Source organism: Taeniopygia guttata, chromosome 9 (assembly GCF_048771995.1).
Source record: "Taeniopygia guttata chromosome 9, bTaeGut7.mat, whole genome shotgun sequence".
Classification (NCBI taxonomy): Eukaryota; Metazoa; Chordata; class Aves; order Passeriformes; family Estrildidae; genus Taeniopygia; species Taeniopygia guttata.
Window position 1 is genome coordinate 913,569 of NC_133034.1, and position 24,955 is coordinate 938,523.

General features: G+C 40.7%; 1 long non-coding RNA gene across 1 annotated transcript; it reads right to left on the reverse strand.

The window, feature by feature from the left end:
- Positions 1–9,161: 9,161 nt before the first annotated feature.
- Positions 9,162–24,754, reverse strand: LOC140684732 (uncharacterized). Its single transcript, XR_012057441.1, has 3 exons — positions 24,467–24,754; positions 13,274–13,346; positions 9,162–12,075 (listed from the first exon to the last, which is right to left on the reverse strand). It is a non-coding gene; the product is annotated as an uncharacterized lncRNA (long non-coding RNA).
- Positions 24,755–24,955: the final 201 nt, after the last annotated feature.

Consider the following 24,955-nt stretch of genomic DNA (forward strand, 5'->3'; position numbering starts at 1 on the left):
CTCCATTACTTTTCCCTATATGTAGTGCTAGAAGCATGAATCATTGAGCAAAATACATTGAGTAGATGGAATGCAGGATTCTCTCCTCCCCCTGTCCACAGACAGAGAAAAGTTGGGATGGCATACAGAGAGAAGAACCCAGGCCCTTTTCCAAACCAGAGATGTAGTGTTTCATCTGCTAAGGAAGACAGATGGAAATACACATTTACTGTTACATTGCATTCAGACAAAAATAAAGTCCAAATTAAAACTATTGGGACAAATGTCTTAAAGCTCTTTTTGGCTGCTTGTCTAATTAGTTATGGAATCTGCTTTCCTGTAATCTCTATTGTGACCATCAGTAGAATAGTGTGTAGAACAAACAGGGAAAATCAGAAGTAACTTTGAATACCAGAAAACTACAGAGAAAAATATTTTTCTGCCACCATTCACTTATTTTAAAAACTTTAAATCTATATGACTTTATTTATAAATAAACAAATAAATGAAAACAGTGGCAAAAAGCATAAGCATTTTTTAATGCAACAACTCACCTTATGAAAGGTGAGAAATATGACCTAACACTCTGAAATAGATATAAATATATATAAACATATAAAGATATAAATATATATAAACACAGCATCATCATTCAGAGGAGGGTATTTTCCTACGGGGAACCAGCAAGTCTTTGAGGGACCTAAAATTAGAAAATAGTGCATTTTTAATATAAGCCTGTTATTAACAATCCCAAATAAAACCGATTTGGTGGTGGGACGTAGAGCACAGGTTTGCAAGGCAGATGTTGTACAGGAACAAGCATCTCCTCAGCCAAATTACAGTCTAAATAAATAAGCCAGATAACAGAAATAAAAAGGGATAAATGCTGTTCCATTCTATGGGGAGGGAGCTGAAGCACAAAAGAAGAGGCCTCACCAAGAGACAACATTAGTGGTGTCAGAATCAAAACCTAATTTCAGCTCTGGTACCTTAATCAAAAACTCTCCTCCTTTTTACCTGACTGCGTGTGTTTATTGATGTGACAACCTGGGTGTTCTGCAGTCTTATGCTGGTGTCTCATACAGGAGATGGATGTAGATGGATAGAAAGGTTTACAAACAGTAATGATGATATGGCACTGTGCAGGAATTTATAATAGGTAATTGCCATTACCTCTTCTGTTTAATGCTGACTTGCAACCCCATTAACCCCTACAGCCTTCATCGGGGCTTGAGAAAGCTAGTGGAAAATCCATTAGTCATTTTATTCTTTCTTTCTAATCATTGCTTAACTGAAAGAGTGTGTCCTTCAATTTTTCCTTGCATACATTTTTGACAGAACCATTGCAGCAGGGAGATGTATTCTTTATTCCCAAAGAGGAGCATGCTGAAGGATTACCTCTGACCTGAGATCCATCCATTCACATGTCTAGAACCGCTACTTTCTCCTGACATGGTTTATTGGTCCTGTAAAATAGAAATTCTAAAACAAGGGGGAAAAGGTCACAGCCATGCATTCCCTGCGAATTATTGACACAGACCTGGCACCAGAGGCAGTAAATCAGAAAGATCAATTTGAGTTTCAGATGTAAAGATTATTTTTATCATAATTTCCCTAGCATGGATTCAAGATATTGCTGGAGGCCAGGATTTAACCCTGACAGGCAGAATTTGCTGAAGAAGTCTGGGTTGCTCCAAGGTCATTATCATATATCGGGACATTTAGCTGGGAGCTTTAACTATTGGGATGTTCATGTTTTCTGAATAAAAGTCTTTAATATCAAGGTTAATATTAGATTTTCTAAGTAACACACAGAAGAGAGAATTTAGCAGTAATGTTCAGGTATAAAGTGGGGTTACTCTACTGTTAAGTTTATTACACTCCATTAGTTAAAAAATAACAGAAACAACAAAAATAAAGGAAATCATACGACTATTTTAACATTAAAAGTCACTTTTTCATCCATAGAAAAGAATTTACATACTGAAAAGAGTTCAGTAGGTAAATACACATAATTCAGATCCTGCAGCAAACCCCATTGCAGCACTGGTTGTATGATCAGGGTCTAAGGTTTGAAGTTCTTCACAATTTTGTTTTAAGACATGTTTGTATAACACCAAAAATGGGAAGCATATAACCTGATTGGGTGCCTATAGCCATGATTCCCACAATTTTAATGTATAGTTAGAAATAACCAATCAGCTAAGGTACAGGAATCTAGATAAAATCACATTTAGAAGATGTTTACGTACTACCCAAGAAAATGGCAGCATATTTTTATGTTGGAGAAAAAAAAAAAAAAAGGGAAAGGCGCATAAGTGTAATTTGAAAGAAGGAAATGTATTTAAAGTAGAGCATTATAGAGCATGCATTTTCTCTGATACATGGAAGTTTGCTATTGTAGTCACAGGATAGAAAAATAAGTTTCCAATAGAATGCAAGTAAATTTTGGGGTTGCTGGTGAATATAAAGTAATGGTTTTGCTGTGTGCCAAATGCAGGAGCAATAGCAATTATGTAATTTATGTTTCCTCCCAACAAACATGAAGTAGGCTTGGGGCCATCCTGATTGTTTGTTCTTGCTGCATGGGTTTAAACTCGCCTTGGACATCAGAGGACATGAAGAGAATGAGGCAGCATTTTGCTAGTCTACCACAGGGGCCATTGCCTGTGTAGAAATTTGCAAGCATTTCTGCAGATGTCTGCAGGTCAGGAACTTTCAATAAATAAGCATCGTGGCTATCAAGCAGAACAAAACAGCCTGAGAAATGAGTATAAATATAAACATTACTTCCCATATGCGCTGCAACTGCTAATGTCTTAATTAAACAGAAGAAAATGTACCTAAATTATTTATTCTTAATAAATGAACCATCTGAATAATAAATATGTGTGTTATATAACCATCAGGAAGGTTTTTAAACAAAAGGGCCTTTTGCAGAAGGAAAAATCACATGAAAGCAGGGGGAGAGAACTGTATTTGTTTAAATACCATTAGAACCCAAGCAAAGCCAAATAGCTGTAATGGTGGGAATTAATACTGCTGACAGGCCATTGCATTGTCCCATACACTTTGTGCACTGTGCTGTAATTCCTGTTTGAGAATACAGATGGGACCTCTGAAAGTGTATTTAACCCTGCAGTAGCTAATCAGAATAATGGAAATGTGCACTCAGTTCCTCAGCTCTGGTATTTGAATCCTCAACACTGAACCCTGCTGCCTTCAAACTGCTCCTGTCACGCTCCTCAAAGACAGCCAACCTGGTTTAGGCTGCATAAAAGCCATGTGGGTTTAATTGTTATTTTCAAACGAACCTTCCTGTGTTTTATTGTGAGAGATCACTAAATAAAATCATGTTACATGCTAAAAGTCAATCTTTCTTAATCACATCCAAGCAGGTCTTTGATGGACACCTATGTAAAACAATTGTTTGTCCTTTCAGTGCAAGATGAATTACTGGGTGCTATTACCCTTCTTTTGTGTTATCCAATTTGGATCTTTCATTTCAGACATTTATATTTAAGACAATTTACATTTTATGTAAGGAAAATAGAATTTGGAAGCAGAGATAACATATTTTTATAGCAATAATGAGATTGTTGGCAGAGAACAAGAAAACTAGCAGAGCTATGGAAAATTTTTAATGAAGGTAACACAGGATTTCGACCTTAACATTGGATCCAAATTGGGAAAGATACAGTTAAAATTAAAAATTGGAAGTGAATAAGTATTTTGCCTATAGCCAAGATGTAATTTAAAGAAAATTGAACTAGGAACACACTGAAGAAATATTTTTTTTTAAAAATTCTGGGAAGTCTGACTTAGAATTAGTTTTTGATGCCTCTATCCAAAGGTGTCAAAACCCCTGGGTGTAAGTCGCAGCTAGGGCACTGTCTCAGATCCTGACTAGTCAGGCAGAGAGATTAATGCTTCCAGCAGAGCTACAATTGCAGCCTCCCACATCCACTCACCAGAAATTCCTTCCTCTTCTGAAAGTCTGGGCAATGCAGTCTTATATGTACATGTAAACTGGTGGCTGTTGCTTTCAAGTAATTCACTATGTTTTATCTCTGAGGACACTCCAATTAATATTTTTATACTTCTGAGAAAGATTTCAATGGAAAAGTAGTGAATGATAGCAACATGATTTCAAAACACCTCAAATTCTCCTCTATTCCTTTTGTGAGAGTGTTCTCAGTGTCATTCCTGCTGCGAAAAGTGACAGCCTTTCTCATCTCTCCTATTTGGCGTTAGCAATTGGGCCCCAGCAGCAATAAATGAGTTTTTATTTGGTTCCTGGTCAGACACAGGAGGATCAGAGCTGCCCTAGCAGGACACAGGACCTGAATCAGAGTGTGAGACAGGTGACTGATCAACATCTGCACTGGGGCTTGCACCAAACTCCGTGAAAGGTGCACAGTGGATCTGTTTGCAGATTATTAGATCATGTTTGCAGGTTATTAGATCATTAAATTGGTGCTGCTGTGCAACTTGCTGAACCAGGACCTCTCTTTGGGACCATTTTTCCTGCACTCAAAGAGCCAAAAATATGGCCTTGTAGAACACTAAGTCAGCTCTTCACAGGATGGACTTCATGGCTTGCTGAACTTGGATGGCAGCACTTTGGGTAACTTAAATATCCTGAGGAAATGAGAACGTCCACGTAACTCCAGTAGTCTTAGTTCTTGGAAGCAAATGCTGTCACATGAAGGAACAGTAAACAAATTCTTTAACTCATTTAACTCTTAAGTGTTTCTTCAAAACATTTATTTCTCCTTCCTCATATTTCCTGCCTTCAAAACAACCTTTCTGTCATACATACAGAGCAGTCTGTAAACAGCACAGAAAGTTGGAGGTGCAAATTGGAGCCATTGCAAGGTTTATAGCCCATATTCATTCATTATATTCTCCTTTTTAATTTGTACAGACTTTAAGATGTGAATCCATATAGGGACATATTTGAATGTATGGAGGGGGAATAACCATAAATATCCAAGATAACCTTTTAAGCCCAACTAAAAATGTGATTTGACGAAATTTTAATGGTACTGAAGAGAAAAATTACAGCATTTCTATCTACCCTTCATGGTAGTGCCCTTCATGGCTCCCATCAGACAGCACAACAAAATTTCTGTAGAATGTTTTTCCTGCTCCATGCCTTCTCCAGAACTTTCTCAGCTCCTATACCCTTCTGCATGTTCTAGAACTTTTAAGTGAACATTTAGTTTACTTTATCCTCAATATTTTACATATTAACCTTTCAGTTAATCAGTATTTGCTGTGCCTACTTTCTTCTAATTTCTGTAAGTTTTCTTAATACTCCCTGAAGCTCTAGAACAAAGTGTCAGATTATAAATTAGGGTGAAGTAGCCTAAAATCTATGCGGTTTTTGCATTATATTTGTAACATACACAAGTTATTCCAAACTAACGCTTCGAGAGCTTCTAGTTATTTGGCAAAGTATAGCTTCCCTTTAGCAACTCATAGACTTCAAAATGAAAGAACACACCTTTGCAGGAAAAGAATATTCTGATATAAAAATGGAGTCAAAGCTTGGAATCTCTACATGGCTATTAACATTGCTGCAGTGCTACCTTTCCTGGAGTTTACTTACCATTGTCACATCAGGCTGAATGCTAAAAAATGTTGATGCAGGAAAAGATTTTGCACTCACTGTAAAATTTCCTCCTCAAGCTAAATTTGAACCAGTTAAATTTCAGTTGCTGCTCTTCATTTTTTTGATTGATGATAATTCCTTAAAATTTCCTACCTTTTCCCCCATGTCTGATTTCTCTTGATTATTTTAATAATATAATCCTATACTGAATCTATTTTGCTTTCTTATGAGGCATGTCTCAATAGTAACCACTTCAGGTTTAGTGCTGTTTGATCTGAGCTGCCACAAGCTGCTGTTTTGGCTGATCACTCAGCAAGAGCTGATATTTCCAGGATATTTCCATTTCAGAGGGAATATAGGTAAAGAGTGGCATCCAGAGCCACATGGAGCTCCAGCCACTGGGAAATGGGGAAAACCTGCCTGAGCCACATCCAGACCCACACAGAGCTCCAGGGAAAACCTGTGTGCCTGAGTCACATCACTGGGGCCTTTCTGCCCACTTTGGGAAACACTGTGCAATGTGGATGATTTTTATGTTAAAGACGCACACAGGCTGGATCTGTATCACAGGAAATCAAAGTTCCTGGGTCCTCAGCAGCGCCTCCACTGTGCTGTTGTTAGCATGCAACTTCTGCTGCTCCAGCTGTGCCCATTTCCTTTGCAAAGCTGCACCCTTCTCTGTAGAAGAGAAACTGCTGTGATTTTTGTGGGTCGCTGTATCACACCCAGATGAATAAAAATGTGGTTTGGAAACCAGTCAGAAAAGCTGTTACTGAAAGACAGTGTTTCCAAGGATGATAAATAAAGGAAATATTTCAGCAGAGAGATTCAGTGCTGAAATGCATGCACATTGCTATCTATGAATCTGAATTTCAGCAAAATGCAGCTGAAACCAAACAAAGGAATTGTAGTCAAGTCCTTCTAAAAAATGAGTTTGAGAAACCCAGAGTGACTTCAGGGAGGAATTACATACACAGGGCAGAGATAGCAGGTTCATCATTCCGGGAGCCAAGATGAATTCTTAAAAATAGAACCTCTTTTGTTGGGTTTGTGAACTAATCGAAATACAACCACCAGAGTTCACATCCTAGAGCCATTCCAAATGCAGTGCTATCTCTTCAGCATAGATTTCCACAAACCAGTAAATTTCTTATGGGAAACTCGAATACAGCCAAGGACAAATAACTCCTGCTTTAGTCATAGAAGATATCTCCAAATCCACACTGTCCACACTGCTGTTGGATAACTGACACAGGAGCTATTGCAATATCCCAGTTTCTGGTGTCCTGGCTCACTGCAAGGCTTTGAGTTCCCAGAATCACTAATCCTTTAGCTGTGAAGGTGATAAATGTTGCAATTACTCTCAATTTCCCCAAATGGTAAGTTTAGGTATACAACTAAAACGTGAGCAAGAAACCTTTTTCCACATAAAATGGTTCCGAGCCAAACATTGCAGGGGAGGCAAAAAGAATTCTCCCAAGTGCATTCAGTGAGACAAATCTGAAGTATTCCGCCAAACTCTCCTGCCTTTTTTACAGCCCCAGGGACACATTGAGGGACCATTACCAACAGTAAGTTGCAGAAATAGTTCATTGGAACACAAGGTATCCTACCCCATTCTCTAAAAATCAAAAAAGATTTTGGCTGCTGCATGAATGGGGTTATCCTTACTGTGTCCTTTCCATCCCCTCACTTTCTGGTAGCACAGCACTGGACTCCTGATTAAGTATATCTATTTATTTATTTATTTGCATGGAATATCATTGGTGAAACTGCTCTGGTTTGGAAAATTACATCTTGCTGCACTTCCAAGGACAGTGATGGTCTTCCAAGTAATTGAGAATTGACTTTTTTAAGGACTGTAAACTTCAGCAAAGCTTCTGGTAGGCAATGAATTCAGAATGAACTTATTTACCCGCTAAGTGACTCAAATTCTACTGTAAAGTGGCTAACAAAATAAAAAGGAAAAGAAGCAGAGCTTTTTCACAGTGCAGAGTCTTGCTGCACAGACTGCAAATTTCCCAGTGAAATTTTGTATTCCCAATACTCAGTAGGTAAGGATTGTTTAGCAGTTACCCAACAAGTGATTGACATTTGCATTTCATCTGTCTTTGGCAACAACAAAGTAACTTCTATGTTTTAGTTACTTAAGTTTAGAAAGACTGCAATTTAGATGTGATAATATGAAAAGCTGTTACTGTTATAAAAAAAAAAAATAAATCATTAGCTTCTAAAATCTCCTAGAATTTGATAGGGACCAATTAATAGGTAAAGCAAAAATATGGTTAAAATGCAAAACCAATCAAGCAGTGTGATACAGTTTCAGCTGCCCATGGATCAATAAAGAATGGACTGTTCCCTGAGCAGGTTAAAATTGTCCATTAATCAAGAGGATTGTTTACTTTTCCAAAAATGTTTTCAGTAAGCACATCATTATATTACTTGCTTCGTTTGGAGGTTTGCAGCATCAATAAAGTTGCTGGTAGCCTTGCTTTGAATGGGAGAGAAATGTAACTCCAAAGTGAAAGAGAAAGCAAATTCCCAGTCCCTGTTCTAAGGGGACCTCCAGCTCCTTCCCATCCATGGGGGTTATCCCACAGGAACCTCCAAAGCAGCACCAGGACACTTCAGGCAGGAGCTCTGTGGCTGAGCATGACCACCACCCTCCTTGGAGCTCCAGGAATGCTGAGTGGGAAGGGAATTCCTGCAGCTGAGCCATGGAAGCACCCAGCTACCAAAGCTCAATCACAGCAGGATGGGCTGGGAGGGAAAGGAGGCTCTGCCTTCCTCCCAGGACTGAGACAGGGCTCCAGGAACACTCTGAGCTGGGAATGCTGGGTGTGGACACAGCTCCTGGCCACCCACCAGCTGCACACAGAGTCTGGGACACAGCATCTCAGACAAAGCACCCCCCAGATCATCATTTGGTTTAAGTGACTTCACATTGCCCCATGCCAAGCAAATTGATTGACAGGCTGTTCAGAACATTCAAATGGAACTTTCCTTCTCTCTGAAGGCTGTTCCCATTTTACTAAATAAATGAAAAGAAGTGTGACTATATTGTAAATTAAGCACATTAAAAGTGTAAGATTTCCTTTTTTTTTTTTTTTAATTATAAGTGTAGGATCAGCAGCAAGCTAGGTAATAAAAGAAGATTTTGATAAAAGACAGCTGAGAATTAACAAGTTGCCACTTTAGTTTGACTTGTTTTGCAAACAAAACAAGCAGTCCCAGCCCACCATGCCCCATTTACACTTTGGAGCAAACACAGAATAAACGAACTGGATTCCTGTTGAGTGACTTCAAAGCAGCAAAAGTGGTCCCTGCCCACACTTGGTGTCCTCCAGCTCTTTGCTGTGGCTCAGTCCAGAGGACCAGACTCGGGTCAAACTGAAGATTGGAGTTAAATTCATGAAATGGGGTAGTGTGAATAAAGGGTTCCCAGCATCACAGCTGCAGTCATTCAATCTCCTCTGGTTGCACATTAGCAGAGTACACGGAGCTGAAGTGGGATTTAGTGACGTGGAGTTAATTTCAAATATTTGTCTCCGAAAACAAATGGCAATCTGACAAAAATGTTGTGATTTTTATTTTGCAATCAAACATTTCAAAACACTGGAAATGGACAAATGGACAGAGGATATCTAGGAGTCTTCACTATTCTATAATAATTCATGTTACAGCCTACAGTCCCTTCTCCCCCATTTTCCTTATCTGATAAGTTCTTTCTAGAAGTAATGTACAGAAGGACCTCCTTTGTAGAGTTTGCACTTATATTTCTCTCCTTACATTAAGGAACACTTGTTCATGTTCACAGAATCCCATGATGGTTTGGGTTGGAAGGGGCCTTGAAGCCCACCCAGTGCCCCCCCTGCCATGGCAGGGACACCTCCCACTGTCCCAGGCTGCTCCAAGCTCCAATGTCCAACCTTGGGCACTGCCAGGGATCCAGGGGCAGCCCCAGCTGCTCTGGGCACCCTGTACCAGGGCCTCCTCACCTCCCAGGGGAGGATTTTTTCCTCATATTTCATCTGAACCCACCCTGTTTCAGTCTGAAGCCATTACCCTTTGTCCTGTAATCTCTCGAGATGTACAAGGTGCTGTCGGGTATTGATCTGATCCATTTAATTGGCCTTGTATCTTTGCTCTGGCATAGCAATATACTAATCCCATTCTGACAAGTATTTCTGGATTCTATATAGCTTGAATATCATCCAAGCACCTGGACATTCTAAATGTGAATATTTGAAGTTCAGATTCTGCGAACCTTAAAGTGATAAAAATGTAATTTCCAAATGTCTGTAGGAGTTAAACAAAGCCAACTTGAACTACATATTCTATCCTGAAGAACAATGGTAGAAGTACTTTTATAGTGGTAGTTCACCTTTACCCATTTTGCCTCAGTGAACAACAGTACAGCACATAGGCAACAAGTCTGCTACCAATTTACTGTATATATTTTCATGTCCTAAATAAATGTAAAAGGATTTGCATGGTTTTCAGTGCATTTTCAGAAAATTAATCTCTTGAGAAAAAAAAAAAAAAAATGCCATAAAAGTCCCAGACTGAATTCATTATGAACAAAAGATAGCCATGGTAAATGCAACACAGGCTGCAGTGAGTAGAGCAGTACTGTGGTCTTTGTTTGGGAAAATGTATTCAAAAGTCACTGTCTTGTTTCTACCTAGTCATACAAATGGCTCTTTGACAGAGAGCTGATATCTCATCAAAAACTATTATAGAACCATAATTACTACTTCTGGATCATTAATCTGAACTACCAATATGCTTGTGCATAAATGGAAGTGCGTCAGGAAATTCTGCCAGCCTGTGGTCCCTCAGATGTGTTATAAAACTGTTAATTATCAGAAATGAGACCTACGTAAGGTCTATTGAGTTCTGTAATCTCCATGAAAAAAGCAAGACTTGGGGCCAGATTGTAATTCTGGCCATGTCAGCACTTCCCTGGAAATTTCAGATATCCATTCCCTGCTCAGCTGTCCTTTCCCTCTCACTCAGCCCGCTGAGATGGGAATCTGGGCAGGACCTTCCCTGCTCATGGCATGCTCTTCTTCTCACTGGGATGCTCAATTTCCCAGGAATGTGTTTGTGCCTAATGCATTCCAAGGAAAACAAAACACAACTTTCTCTGTCACTCTTCAGTGTGGGTTTTTTGGGTTTTTTTTTGGGTTTTTTTTATATTCATAATGTTGTCCTCCAGTGCCATACTGTGCCATGGAAAAAAGTTCCATACTGGTTGTGCTTAGTCTTGAACATGAGTTAATTACTGGCTGGTAAACGCAGCATCCTGCCATAACATTTTACAGTTGTGCTTTTGTTGATTAGCATACATAAAAAGGCATCTGATGAAGTAGCACATTATGAGATAACTCTTGGGAATGACAAGGTAGAAAGGACTGAGGGAAAAATTAGGAAAACTGAAGCCAAGGAAATCAGAGTGAAGATATATTGCAACTGTTATTCATCTTTCCAGATCAGAGACAGTTTCACATGTGAAAGAACTACAAAATTTGGCCCTGAAGATAATAACAATACATTAGGTTTTGCAAAAATTGAGCTGATCTACTGCTGAATGCTACCAGAGTTGTCAAATGTGGGTTGCTTTTTCACTGTGTTCTGCTATCGCTACTGAATTGTCTACAAACACCTTCCCTGTAAACCTTCTGGTGTGATATTTAAGGAAAAGTAGCAGAAGGGGCTCAGGTCCTCCATCATTAGCAGATATGAGAGCTCTAAAGCTATGAAAATGGGGAACTTCTGCAGGAGCTACCAAATTAATCTCAGAATTATCAGGAGATACTGTCCAGAAGTGATGCTGGTTTCACAGAGTCCGTGTTCCAACTACTACTGCAGAATAGAGGATATTTCAACTCAGATGTGAAGGGGAAGCCTGATGAACTTGTAGGGCTACCACACAAGAATCAAGACAAAACTGGTTAGATTACACAAATAGTTACAGCTTTCAAATTATAAATCATATTCCATATAATCAAGTATTGATTACTTAAGACTTCTGAGAAAAAAGGCTGTTAAATTTTTTCTCATATGAGAAAATGTAACTCTGGTTTAGTCTTTAATTCCCATAGAACCCTATACCAACAGGAAGAGCAAGACAGAAAAATGAATGGTGTAATCCTACCCTCCCACGAGTTAAAATCCTGATTTTTCTCTCCAATATAATATTTCATCCACGATTGTTCTTCACTGTTTTGAAAAAAAAATATATATATAAGAGCTCTATTGTAACACAAATATTGAAACTGTAGAAGTCATTTATTACGGCACTATTGGTAGTTATAAAAAGCTGGGGGAAAGGATCATTTCAGAACCATAGACTCCATGGGAACAACCACCACTGATTCCTCCATGTTTTACCTTAAAAAAATTGATATCCAAAGTCTCCGAGCAAAACTTGTAGTGACTTCAGTGAGGCCAAGAAATCATCTCTCTAATGTCATCTGAAATAAATCACGTGTGAAATACAGAAGAATTAAGTCCAAAACTTATTTTTCAACACCATTCCCTGTGGTTTTGTTCGACTTTGGTTGTGGGTTTTTTGTTGGTTTTGACTCATTCTGGAAGTTAAGAGAATAGCCAGAGTGACAGTGGACTGCAGCAGGGAGCTGGGGTTTGTCCCTGCTCGTGGGTCAGCTCCTTGGGGTGCAAAGCTGAGCAGCTCACCTGCTTGCTTCTCTCTAACAAAAGATTGCATTACAAACTGCTCTTTTCTGCTATATTCCATCTTGAAAGGTTTTGGGGTTATTTTTCTATATTTCACCTGATCTGCTGGTTTCTTTGACTTCAAAGCAAGCTTTATTAGTTTGAAATTTTGAATCTTTTACTGATTTACTAAGTGTTTGCTATTCTTACTGCAGCTATCAAATATTTTTCTTGTGTTTTAATTTTGTCTGCTGCTTGTAATTTTTTCCTCGCTTGCATTGTAAATAGTGTATTGCCTTAAAACTTCTGCAGTTCCATGAATGTAGATGTTTTACAAAGCTAATTACTCTGCATGTAATAGCTTAATTATTTAAACGTGCATAAAGCTGATAACTCACAGAAGAGTAAGAATTAGGAAAATAATATATGAAAATATATGTAAATGCTATCTCATTATGAGAAGCAAAAATATGGATATGTATGTCAGCACGTAGACTGCCAAAAGGAGATTATGAAATTGAAATGCATTTTTAAAAATAAATTATTTCTTCTCATCTGACCAATCTTTACATCAAGAGCATTGCCTACATTTTGAGTCATGTTTGTCAGAAAGCAAATGTACGAAAGTCAGATCAAAACAAGAACAAAAATGAGCTTGAAGAAGGAAGAAATGTAAATTATCTTAACAGAAATCCAGCAAAGAATCAGCAGAGTTGGAAAAATCAGTGATCACAATGCAGCCAAGGCACAAGGCAGACAGACTGGGCCTGCTCATGCACTTTAATGAGGAACTTGGTTCAGTCAGTTGTCTAAAATAAGCGATGTATTAAAAAATGGAGAAATTCTATAAGGAAATCCTCATCCATTTCTTGCCCCTTCCTGTCTTTCCACAGAATCTCTAAAGAGGCAGGAGAACAGGAACCATACTGTTTATTAATTATACAAAGGCAGCTCCTTGTGAAGGATTTCAAAACATCTTGTCAAACATTTAATTACCTCTCACTGTTAGCCTTGCTTCCAAAGGGTGTTAGTCCCTTCTCACAGGAGGTTTTTCAGGAAGGAGAGGTTCCTGCAAGGCAAAGTCATCATGGAACTGAGTAACTGTTCTCAGCAGGAAGACAGGCAGAAGCCATCCCCAAAACACCCTGAGCACTGCAAGGGGACAGACGGATCCCTCCTGGAACTCATCCCACTGCCAGCAGTGACCACTCTTGGATCTTACAGAAATGCTGTGGACTTGGGCAAAACGAGGAAGAATTCCCTCTCTGATGCTCTGGTTGACACAGCTCCCAAGATCCCTGAGGGATAAATGGGTCCTTTCAAGCAAAGGGTGTTAAGGAAGGGCTTCCAGTGATGCTGCCTTGGCACTCTGCTGTTCCAGTGCTCATATCCATGCCAGGAAAAACCATGGGAAACCCGCAGCTGTATGGTGAAACAGCTACAGAGATGTCCAGAGACCTGAAAAATATGCTTTGCACATATCAAGCAGGAAATTCAACCTATATATTTTGCCATAACATGTTAAGTAAGTCAGGAACCAGCTAAAGTAAAATACTTCAGATAGATAGTAGAATTTGAAAATTATGGGTCCATTTAGTTCAGGTGATAAAATGACAAAAAAAAATAAACACACAAAAAGGTGACACTACAAATTGAATCTTTTTTCATAAATAATTAATCACCTATTAGAATAGATTAGCAACAAAACTGATTAATATGCCAACAGCCAACACCTCTAAAGTGAGGCCAGCTGCATTTCAGAAAAGGGGACAGCTGATTGGAAGCCGAGAGCAGCAGTTTAGGTGCTCTATGACTACAAAGGATTTGGTGTGGCCTTAAAGACATCAAATCACTATGAAGCACATTATTTCTGTGCAGATCCTTCCCAATCATTAAAATGTTAAGGTGATTTAGTTATTTGGTCAAGCTTTTCTGCCTTTCCAAAAGCCACATACCTAAAAAAAAAAAAAAACAACCCTAATGTTTCAGGAAATGCATCAGGAGAAAGTGATTTCACATTAGTGAAAAGGCAGAAATTTCTAGTCCATGATTTTTTTATTTCTTTCCACAATAATTGCTTTCTCTTTAAAAATGAAAAAAAAATCATTAAATAGAGCTACTCCATTAGTCATTTTGTTAATCACAGCTCTTAGCTTTCAGACTTACCAAGAAAAGGATTAACTTCTTAGTTGCCATTGCAAACCACTATCTGCATAATATGGAAATAGGAAAGCTTGGTAAATAAAAATCAAGGGAGCAGGGTTTTCAGTCAGATCCATATGGTTTAGATAGGTGCCACTGATGAAAATCACGGTCTAAACCTGCCACTGTCTATCCAGCCTAGGTACTGGCAGATAGATAGACAAGACAGGCCACGAGCAATCCTTCTCTTCTCCTCGGGTGGTGTTTTGCTTCTGTTTTTAAAAGACAAATTCTGCCAGACTTTCTAGCAGCAATTTCAGACTTGCCAACAGTGCAGGACAGAATCTTTCATGCACAGTGGCAGCAAAAGCCACTTTAGATGACACCAGGGAGGGCAGGACATTGCTGGCACCAGGAGCAGCCTTGGCTCCTGCTTCCCTGGCCAGTGCCACTGTCACCCTCTGCTCTCCTGGAGGGGCAGGAGCAGGAATTCCCACTGGAATGGGGCCAGAATGGAGTCCCAGCCTTGTTCTTTGGTCACAGGGCTCTAAAAAGGTCTGTGCTCTGCTGTCCCCCAGCTAGGCCCAGCCCCCCAGCACAGCCAATTATAAAATTACTGTATATGCAACAACTTAATTATTTACAGGTGCATAAAACCTTTTTATGCACCTCTTTTTATTCACAGAATAGTAAGAATTAGAAAGTTAATATATGAAAAATGTATGTAAATGCTACCCCATTGTGAGAAGCAAAAATACGGATATGTATATCATCACATAGTCTGCCAAAGACAGATTATGCCATTGAAATGCATTTTAAGAAGTCAATTATTTTTTCTCATATGACCCCCTGCACTGCCCGGCAGGACTTTGGTGCCCGCTTTGCTCAGCTGAGCCCATTCCCTGCTCCCCACACAGGATCCCTTCCACCAAAACCCCTGTGAGCTGCCATCAACGAGGTGGATCCTGCTGTCAGACACTGCAGTGGGGGTGAACAGAAAGAACTGCATTTTTTGCCATTTGCAGGGAGTGTTTTGAAGGTCCAGATTTGCATTTGGTAATCTCCACAGGCCCATGGGAAGTGAGAGCTGCAACCATGGACAACCCTCCTGGGCACCCAGAGAGGCAGTCCATGGCTCATGGGTACAATTAGTGGGAAATTAAAGGAATGGGAGAAAGAAGAAAGCCTGAAAATAGTTAAAAATATAGGTAAACACGCACCATACCACATTTTGTTATGCCACAGTGTCTCTTCATAATAATGTAAAAATAATAGAAGGATTATGGAATAAAAACTAGTTTAATGCTTGTGCTGGTTTGGGCTCTCCAAATCTGCCATTCTAAAAGAGTTGAACTGATGATAATTAATGAGTGACTTTATTCAGGGCTTTGACAAAAGATTTCAATTTCACGTTAAACTTGTTCGTGTGGCAACAGTAGATTTTATGCTGCAGGGATGTCACAAGCACATTTTTATTCCCTCTGCTTTAATTAATATGATCATCCAGAGTCAACTTTCTTTGAAATAAAATACAGGTGTTACAAATCTAAAATGATTGCAAAGGAATATCCTGAACCAAGCTACATGAAATAATTTAAATGCTTTCTTTCCGTTTTCCATTTCTGAACTAATCTACTTAGAAATTACCTTGAGAAGAAGGAATAATTGTAGTTCTTCCAACTTATTTGTATTCCTGTCAAATACACAGCATAAAGGTGATACTGCCCAGGAACTTTAGTGTGAAAGCAAATATGGAAGCCTTTGCATAACAACAGAGCTCACTCTACTCAGAAGGAAAATTGAAAATTTATGCAGTAAGAACTAAGTCTAGACTTGAACAGAAGACTTGAATTCCTTGAATTCACAAACCTTATATTTCACATAAAAGAACATTCATTTTAAAGAAATAAAAGTGAAAAATATTTTTTAAAATATTGCTGTAAAATACACCAGCAGAGTTCTCTAGCAGGAACAATGATCACACGAGTCTTGCAACAGTGCTGAGACTTTCCATTCCTCTCTTTGTGTTACAACCTCAGGCAACGTTTTCTGAAATTGTCACTGGATATTTTTTCTTGGGCAAGAAAGATAAGGACTTTGTTTCTTAGTCTTTTCCTCAACCTTTCCAAAGAAGAAAATAACACTTTACTTTCTGTGGTCAGTTCAGGAGTATCTTGAAGTTTCCACTAGATTTGGAGATTGCAAAAGAACAGAATCTGCCTCCACAATCTGTGGGCGCTGAGTGTGTGTGGGCCACGGAATGGTAACTCCAGCAGTAACATTTTATGGTTTCTCTTTTCCAATTTATTAGAACAGAGGGTAGCACTACCCTACTTTCAGGCACAGCCAAACCTCACATCTCCCCAGAGGAATCATCAGCAAGTTCACAAAGCCTGGCATAACCTAGTTCATAAGTGCAATTACTGAGCACCACAATGTAGCATTACAGTCCCTGGGTGGACAAGGATAGGTTGGATTCAAATCTACCCAGGGACTTCACCTGTGATGTATTGTGGGCTGCAGACATCTCTCTGGTCAGGAGCTGGGCTCTGAGGGGATCACACCCCTCAGCCGTTTCAATCAGCAGTTGAGACCCAGCAGTTCTGAGCTCCCTATATAAGAAGGCTCTCAGCAATAAAATATGTTGCTGTCACATGGAGCTTTGAGGCGCCCCACGGAAGCCGTGGCCCCGCTTGTAACACTGCAAGAGAAAAAAATCCTTTGTACTTCTGCAGTGGAAACTCCTCAATCCAAGACAAGGCTAATCCAGAGATGCACTTTGATGATGGGGGTCAAACTCCCTGAAATCAATGGGAATTCTGTTTATCAAAGGGAAAGGGACCATGTCTTGAGACTTGAGCACATATGGTCTTACCTTTTCTCAGTGCTGGGCTGTTGACTGACAGTTCAGGGTTCTTCATCTTCCCTTACAAAGTCTTACAGAGTGAAGGAATAAATCTCCTGAATTTCCCTTCTTAATTTGTATTCTCCAGTCTAACCTCATTGATCGCTATTAAAACTCCAATAAAAACAATCCTGTAGTCATTACTAGAAATCATTATTTACATTCAAGCCTCTTAAGGAGGCTTTGCTGCCTTAGCGCTCTCTTGTCCCCCCTTTTGTCCCAGCTAGCTCCGTGAGGGGGGGGGGGGAGCGCTGGCAACTTCCGTGTTTTCCGGCGAACCCTCGCGGGTATCGGCCGGTGCTGCGTGGGTTTGGGAGCGAGGCGAGTCCCGAGGCGAATAAAAGGAGAGAGACTTTTTCCCCCGCGGGCGATATCTCGGTTTATTGCGGCTTGGTTGGGAAGGCAAAAACCGAAAATGCTGCTGCGTGCTAAGTTCGAGTTTGTCCGTGCCGCCTGGCCGATTCGGGGGCGGGGCGGCGCGCTCCGGCGCTGGCCGCGATCCAAGAGAGGCGGCGTGCAGAGCCGCGGCGCTGCGGCCGGCACGTGCGGGAGCTGCGGCGACCGCGGCAGCAGCGACGGTGGCGGTGAGGCTGCGGCAGCGATCGCAGGACAGTCCGAGGCGGCCGCGATCGCCCGAGGCAGCGGCGGCGGTTGCGGCAGTCAGGGGCCGGGCGAGAGAGAGAGCCGCGGCAGCACGCAGGAATCAGGCGGGAGAAAAGCCCGCGGCGGCACGCAGGAATCAGGCGGGAGGAAAAGCCCGCGGGTCGGGCAGCAGCAGCGATCAGGGGCCAGGCGGGAGAAAAAGCACCGGGGCATCCCCAACCTGCTCTATAAGTACTCGATAGGGGAAACCCGGGGCGGCCAATGAGATAACGCCACGGGGGGACTGGGACAGTGGGGTGCAGGGGTCCAATGGGAGATGGACAGATGGAAGGGTGCCAGGTCGTCTCCCAACCCCGCTGCGTGGCTGACAGATGGTCTGAGAGACGTAAACAGAGTGACTGGGCACTTTCTCGGGAAGGCAGACCGCGGGGGGAAATGGGAGAACCCGGGAGGTCGTTACAGATCGCGAGGGGATACATGGAATGACCTTACACATAATAGAACATATAATAACACAATTCCACACTTTGCTTTGTGCTGTGAGACCACTACTGGACAGAAGTGTTGGATATATTGAAAAATAAAAATAATCAGTGGGATTTTTCCCTCTTTACAGTAACTAACCTGTCTCAAAATATTTGGAAAAGGTAACCAGCTTTCTAAATAAAGAAAAATATACCTGAAATGGATTGAAATGTTTTGATACAGAGACAAAAAATACTAACTAGCATTCTGCTTTCCAGCTGAGAGTTACAATTGATGCACAGTTCCTTATGAACCCAGGTATTCTAATTTAAAATTCATCTCTCCATGAGAACCAGAATCCATTTTCCTGAGCGTGCAGAGTAGAGGAAGCAGGAGTCGAATTTGTCAAAATAATCTTCAAGTTTAATTTTTTCATGGTTTATTATAATCATGGTCATTTCAAGCAGTGTGATAAATCTATGGATATGTAAACCTCTGATTCCAAGGACTAAAGCCCAGTAGGTTGCAAATACTCAGCTTCAGAAAAAGCATTTGCTTAGAAATACAAATTTTTCTTTCTAAATAAGAGCAGGGATTCCTATCATTAAGGACATTTTCAAATATGTTCTCATAGCTGTATTTTTAAAAGTCTTAATTATATCTTTGTTTTGGAGTCCCTGAAAAGGGTCTGGAGCTTAAGCTCTGTGTATTTTGAGAACATTTATCACAGCATTTCAAAGATTTTGCCTCCTTTTCCCAGGTACTGCCAGGGTCAGTACCTGGAACATGAGAGCAGGGATCAATTCTGTGCTCCCCAGTCTGCTGTATCCACTCCTAGGAAGGAAAAGGAGAAGAATCCTGAGCTGGCTGGGAGCAGAGGCTGAGGCAGTTGTGGTGCAGAGAGACCTCAGTGCCTGCTAGCTAAGCTGTAATACATAATGAAACTAAATTAAGTACAGGCAAACTTAATTCCAGTATGTGTGAGCACATTAATATTTGACTTGGAAACTGTAGGAGCATGATGGGTACATGTGGGAGCAAAAGGAACAGAAAGAGAACAGAAGAGAAAGGAATGATATAATTATTATTTAGCAATCCTCAGATCAGCTTGAAAGTTGCTAAGCACTGTAAAACCTCGGTGTAAGTGACAATTCCTGTATAAGCATTTAGAAATCTCAAAACATATCACAGGGAAAGCTGTAAGAGGCAAAGCACTTAGTTCAAAGCCCTCCCTTCTGTGTCAGTGGCAAAGGAGTGCTTTGATTTGCTTTATGGGCAATAAATAACACAAAAGCCTGGAAGATGCAGCAGGACTGACAAGACTGCAATTCTCACAGGACAGCACACACAGCTGATCAAACACACTGGATTATTGCCTTCAGAGCTCATCTGTGCCTTGCAGTGCTGTCCTACACCTGAGTATTCCTGGTAGGAGAAGAAAAGGATGAAATTATAAACCATAGCTAGCAACACAATGGCTTCGGCACATCCTACACATTAATTCATGCAAAGCTTTCACAAAACTACCAGAGTACCTAAAGAAATGAGCGAGCAGCATCTGAAAATTATTCTTCCTTTTGCTGCAGAACGTGAAGTGCTGCCTTCCAGAGGCACTGAATCCTGAAGGGGCAGGGTGCAGGAAGAAATCAGGTCTCTGACTGCCTCGGGTGAAACTGCAGCCTCTGTGACTGCAGGTCACCATCGCCCACAGCAGCAAACAGACAGCAAAGCCAGAGGGAACATTGGCTGATCCTGATCCTATCTCCAGAGAAAGAGGGATTTTTGCTCCCAAGTCCAAAGGGTTCTGAACTTCACCTCCCTCTCCTGCTCTCCAGTCTCATTCCATTACCATGTGTGTTCTTGCCACAGCGTCAAAGGTAGAGTCTCCCTCAGTCTTGCTAGGTAAATACACTTCCCATGCACTCCAGCAGATGAAGAACCATCACATTTTATTAGAGTTAAGAGAAAAACTGCAGGTCTGCATACCTAGTTGGAACTGTGTTTTGCATTGCAATGTAATACTCAGTGATTTTATGTTACCAAACACCGAGCAACCTGACAGATACATCTGTTAGAAGTGTAATTACATAGGATAACTTGTACTGCTGTCCCTCTCTGTTAGAGAAAACAATGGATTTTCATTCAGAGGGGCACCTTGAAAGATTAATGGTAGTAATGAAGCATGAAATATTTCCTTGCTAGCATGGTTAATCTGAAACAGAGGAAACAATCATTTCACCCTGGAGAGATAATCCTTTGAGGAAAATTATCAGTGAAATAATGCATTGTCATATCTCATCTCACATATGTCAACAAAGAAGCAATCACTGTTGTGCTTATTGCAATAAAGGCCAACAAGAACAAAAAAACAAGGAAATACAATCAGCACAGCCAAAACACAGATGCACAGTGGGATCAGCAGAAGGGAGAGAGGAAAGCAGGAAAACTGGAGCAAGAAGCAACAGCATAAGGAGCAAAGGAGGCCAGAGACCAGAAGTTCAACCGCGGGGAGAGAAGTTGGAAGGAACTGCTCAAATAAAAACATTTGGGGACATTTATTTAGGTGAGCCATGTGCAGTTTATGTCAGAAGGAAGTGGCCACAGAAGCAGGTACTGCAGCTGGGTGGCAGGACAGGCACTGAGCTCCCAGGACCATCCCTGTCACCACCTGGGGACACAGCCCCAGGGCAGGCCCTGTGCTCCCAGAACTGCCCTGTCGCCCTTTGGACACAATTTATACCTTGAATGGGCTCTGCCAACTAACACAGTAGTATGTAGACATTTGTGTATACACAAGAAAAAAAAAAGGATTAAAAAAAATACTTTTTTTTTTTTTTTTAATAAAGCCTTCCCTTCTCTAGCAAACACTGGTCTCTATGCAAAAAAAAAAAAAAAAAAAAAAATCCTTGATAACAACTTATTAGAATCATCCCCTCAGATCCTTACCAATGCTCGATCTTCAAAGAATACTCAAGCCTTTCATTTTTGATAGGTAAGTAGTTTGATCAATATTTTCAACACTGATCAAGGCCAAGAGCAATTTCATCTCTAACCTTTCTCTAAACTGAATTGGAATCTAAGCAAGTGTATTACTCAGTTACTTTGTTTGTGGTAAGCAGATTCAGCTGAAGGAGATAGAGGCTTTCAGTGGTAACTAATACTGTTCAACTGATAATACTTTATATGTATCTCACATAAACATTAGTACAGCATGAAATGCTAAACTTTCTCTAGGAAAAAAAACCCCATTAAATAAGTCTAATTTTAGATCCCTTTTTTAATACTTAAGAGCTTTTTTATTACTTGAACTGATGATTGCTGTTGTCCTGATAATTTTTTATTCTACAAGATGTTTTATGCTCACAATATTCTAAGTGTGAAGCACTAATTAGAAGTAGAAAACCAGCCTATTCTTATCATCTTTTTCCTGTCCGTATTTATTAGGGGAAATGTCTTTCCTGGAAGAGGTGTACATTGTCCCCTGTTGTCTGGGAGGCTGGCTGAGCGTGGGCACTGTCACCTCCCGCTGCTCACTGCTACCAAGAGGGAGTTGTTCCCACAGCCAGGACAAGCAGCAGAGGCTGGACCTCCTGAGCCAGGAATGAAACACTCCCTGGGGCTTTGCCTCAGCCTGTCCTGCTGTGATGTTTGCTTTGTTCCAGCCATACAACACTCCCTGTGCTGGTCCAGCAGAGCTCCAGATGTGAGAGGCAGCATAGCTGCACTCACCACTTCTCCTGGCTGGAGGTTTCAGGTATCTCTAATTGGACAAGGATAACTCTGTTTGCCCACACGAGGCTGGTGTCTGCTGTCAGTAACAACCTTGTCTCATGTGGCTGTGGCCACCAGAACAGCTCCAGCAGGATGCTCTCAGTGCTCACTCCCCACTTCTGTGTCAGCCATCAGGACTTTGTTGCTGCCAGGAAAATAACAAGGAATGAAGTGTAGAGAACATTAGTGTGACTATAAAAATGTACTGCCATACTTCACATCACTGGAAGAAATTGCAGCTCAACTATTGCAAGCTCTGTGGCAATCCCACAGACTTGCCTTTGGCTTTGAGAAGACCATTTTGGCTTTATCCCTCTGCAGCAGACACTTTAAAGCATGTCATACAATCTGGGGGCTTTTTTACCTTTTGTTTCTTCCCCTGATATTACAAGAGAAAACACATAAAAGAATAAGTTCCCTTTCCCAAACATCTCCAGAGCTAACAGGAGCTCACCGAATGCTGTGTGCTGTGCAAACACAAACTTAAGACAATTTTATAGGGCCTGTTATTTACCCAGCTATAACAACTTCTTTGTTAGAGGATGGCACTGTAATTACCTGCTGTTATCATTAATAGCTTGAGTCAGTGGTTAATGCAGAGGTGACAAATCACTGAAATTCCTGACAGTTTATGGCTTTTAGCACTAAGGAATGTTTCTTTAATTTGCTATCCCTTGTGTATATCATATTTCCTTTAAGTATCTTCTGCTCTCTCACATACACATCCCCACTCATAATTAAACATACCTGATCATAATTTATTCATATTCAACAAATTACCAAATTCCTGTTGTTTAGTGACGGTGCCTATTTGGAAAGTGGTGGAACAAGGGGAATGTTTCTAACTGAGGAGTACCACAGTAAGGACTTCAGTCTTTTTATGTCCATTCTGAAACATCAGCCAGCAAATGAAGAAAAAGTACACATCTGCTTGAATTTGCCAGCCATTGGAAGGATAGGGGGAACTGCCAGTACCCTCAGCTCCACTCCAAAAAGTGGAATCAGAAATGTTTCAGGTCAAAAGCAGGAAAATACTGTGCTCTCCCTGCAAACTCCAGGACCCATGTTCCACTTGCATAACGTTACAGGCACACATACAAGGACCCGTCTCCAAAACTGGTGTTGCCTGTGCACACCAGAGTGCTGCAGGGCACAGACCCTGCCCTACAAACACCAGGATGAGAATACAGAACACATTGCCAGCCTCGGCCTGCCCTTCCCTATCAGGAGAGTTTTGCTCCACAGAGCATGGGATTCGCCCTGTCTATAAACATAATTTTCCCCATACAATGAGGTTTATTTGCTCACCTTCCTGCCCCATGCTCACAAAAACACACTCCCTACCCTTCCCCCCGCATTTGAAATGGAATGTAAGCCCTTGTGTTTTAAAAGGTCAGTCACTTTTGGAAGCAATGAGTAGCAACTGTTAAAACAAACCAAACTCCATTTCAAATCCACCATGAAGCAAAGGAGCAAAAAAAGAATGAAGCAGAAATGACCTTATCCATAACTACAGCCATAAGGCTAGTTAGGATTCCTTCTGAGTAAAAAATAGAGAACAACAACTGGCAAATGTCAGCCTCATTATCATCAACTCTTTTTAGTAGTGAAACAAAAATTACCCTTAGATCTTTTTTCAACAACCCAGACCATTCTCTTTGTTAGAAGGCTTTCCATTTCTTTTGAATAACTATCAGATTATGGCAACATCTTTTCTCTTCAGTACTAAAAGCACATGTTTCAGCCTTACCGACTATAAGCACACATTATTTGTTTTCCACAAACACTTGATGTTAAACTAGTTGGGACATAATATTGTGAAATACAGTGAGCAGGAAAAAAAAAGGCGAAGCTGAGCAAAAAGAACACTGAATTCAAAGGTAATTTCTTCTCTGTGATACCTACAGTTTTTCATATTTTTCTTCAGAAATACTAAAATACGGAACATTCCAGCTCAATATTGTTTCAATTCTGAAACAATTTCATGTAATGCTTGTGTCACTGTTTAAAGCCAAGATTATGCTCTTCAATCTTGAGTCTACAATGTCTATAGATAGAGAACACAGTTGTCCTTAACCCGAGAGATGTCAATGGGAGTTTTCCAAAGTAATAACTTGGCAAGAAGTCAAATCCTTACCTGCTGCAAATTTCTGAGGCTCCAGTAAAGTTAACAGAATTGTGCCATTTCATGTGAGCCTGGGCTCTGGCACAATTTAATCCAGACCCTTTAATCTTTCTAGCCAACAGGTCAACTAATGCACGTTTTTACACGGCACTTAAGTGAAAAAAAGGCAGCTTCTTACCTTGGTTTTTTTTGCCTCTGGTACAGTTTTGGTCATTTATTCTTTGATATTCTCCAGAAGTGCATCCTCAAGTGTACCCCCATCTCTTCTTCAAGGCCAGGGCTTCACGTCCACAGTTGTTATCCCTCCCAGATATGACTCAAAACTTGTTAAAGTCCCTGGGACAGTGATGGAGCACAGCTGATTTTCCCTGTTCATGGCATAATGAATTGCCCTTTATGGGAAAAAATATCGTATACACATATGTACCTCATATCCAGGTAGGGCTCAGGGAAAAAGACCAGATGTTGGGTTTTGTAGTGGGTTCTTGTGGGTTTTTCCCTCCACTGTAAAGAAACCTGTGATTGTGATCTGAGGTCAGGATTAGTTGTCCAAATCCTTCCCCACTTCCATTTGTCCAGCTGGCGTTGCTGAATCAGGAGCACAGGGACATTTGTCCCTTAGAGCTCCCATTTCCCACTTCTCTGCTACCTAGAGGTACAAATGTGA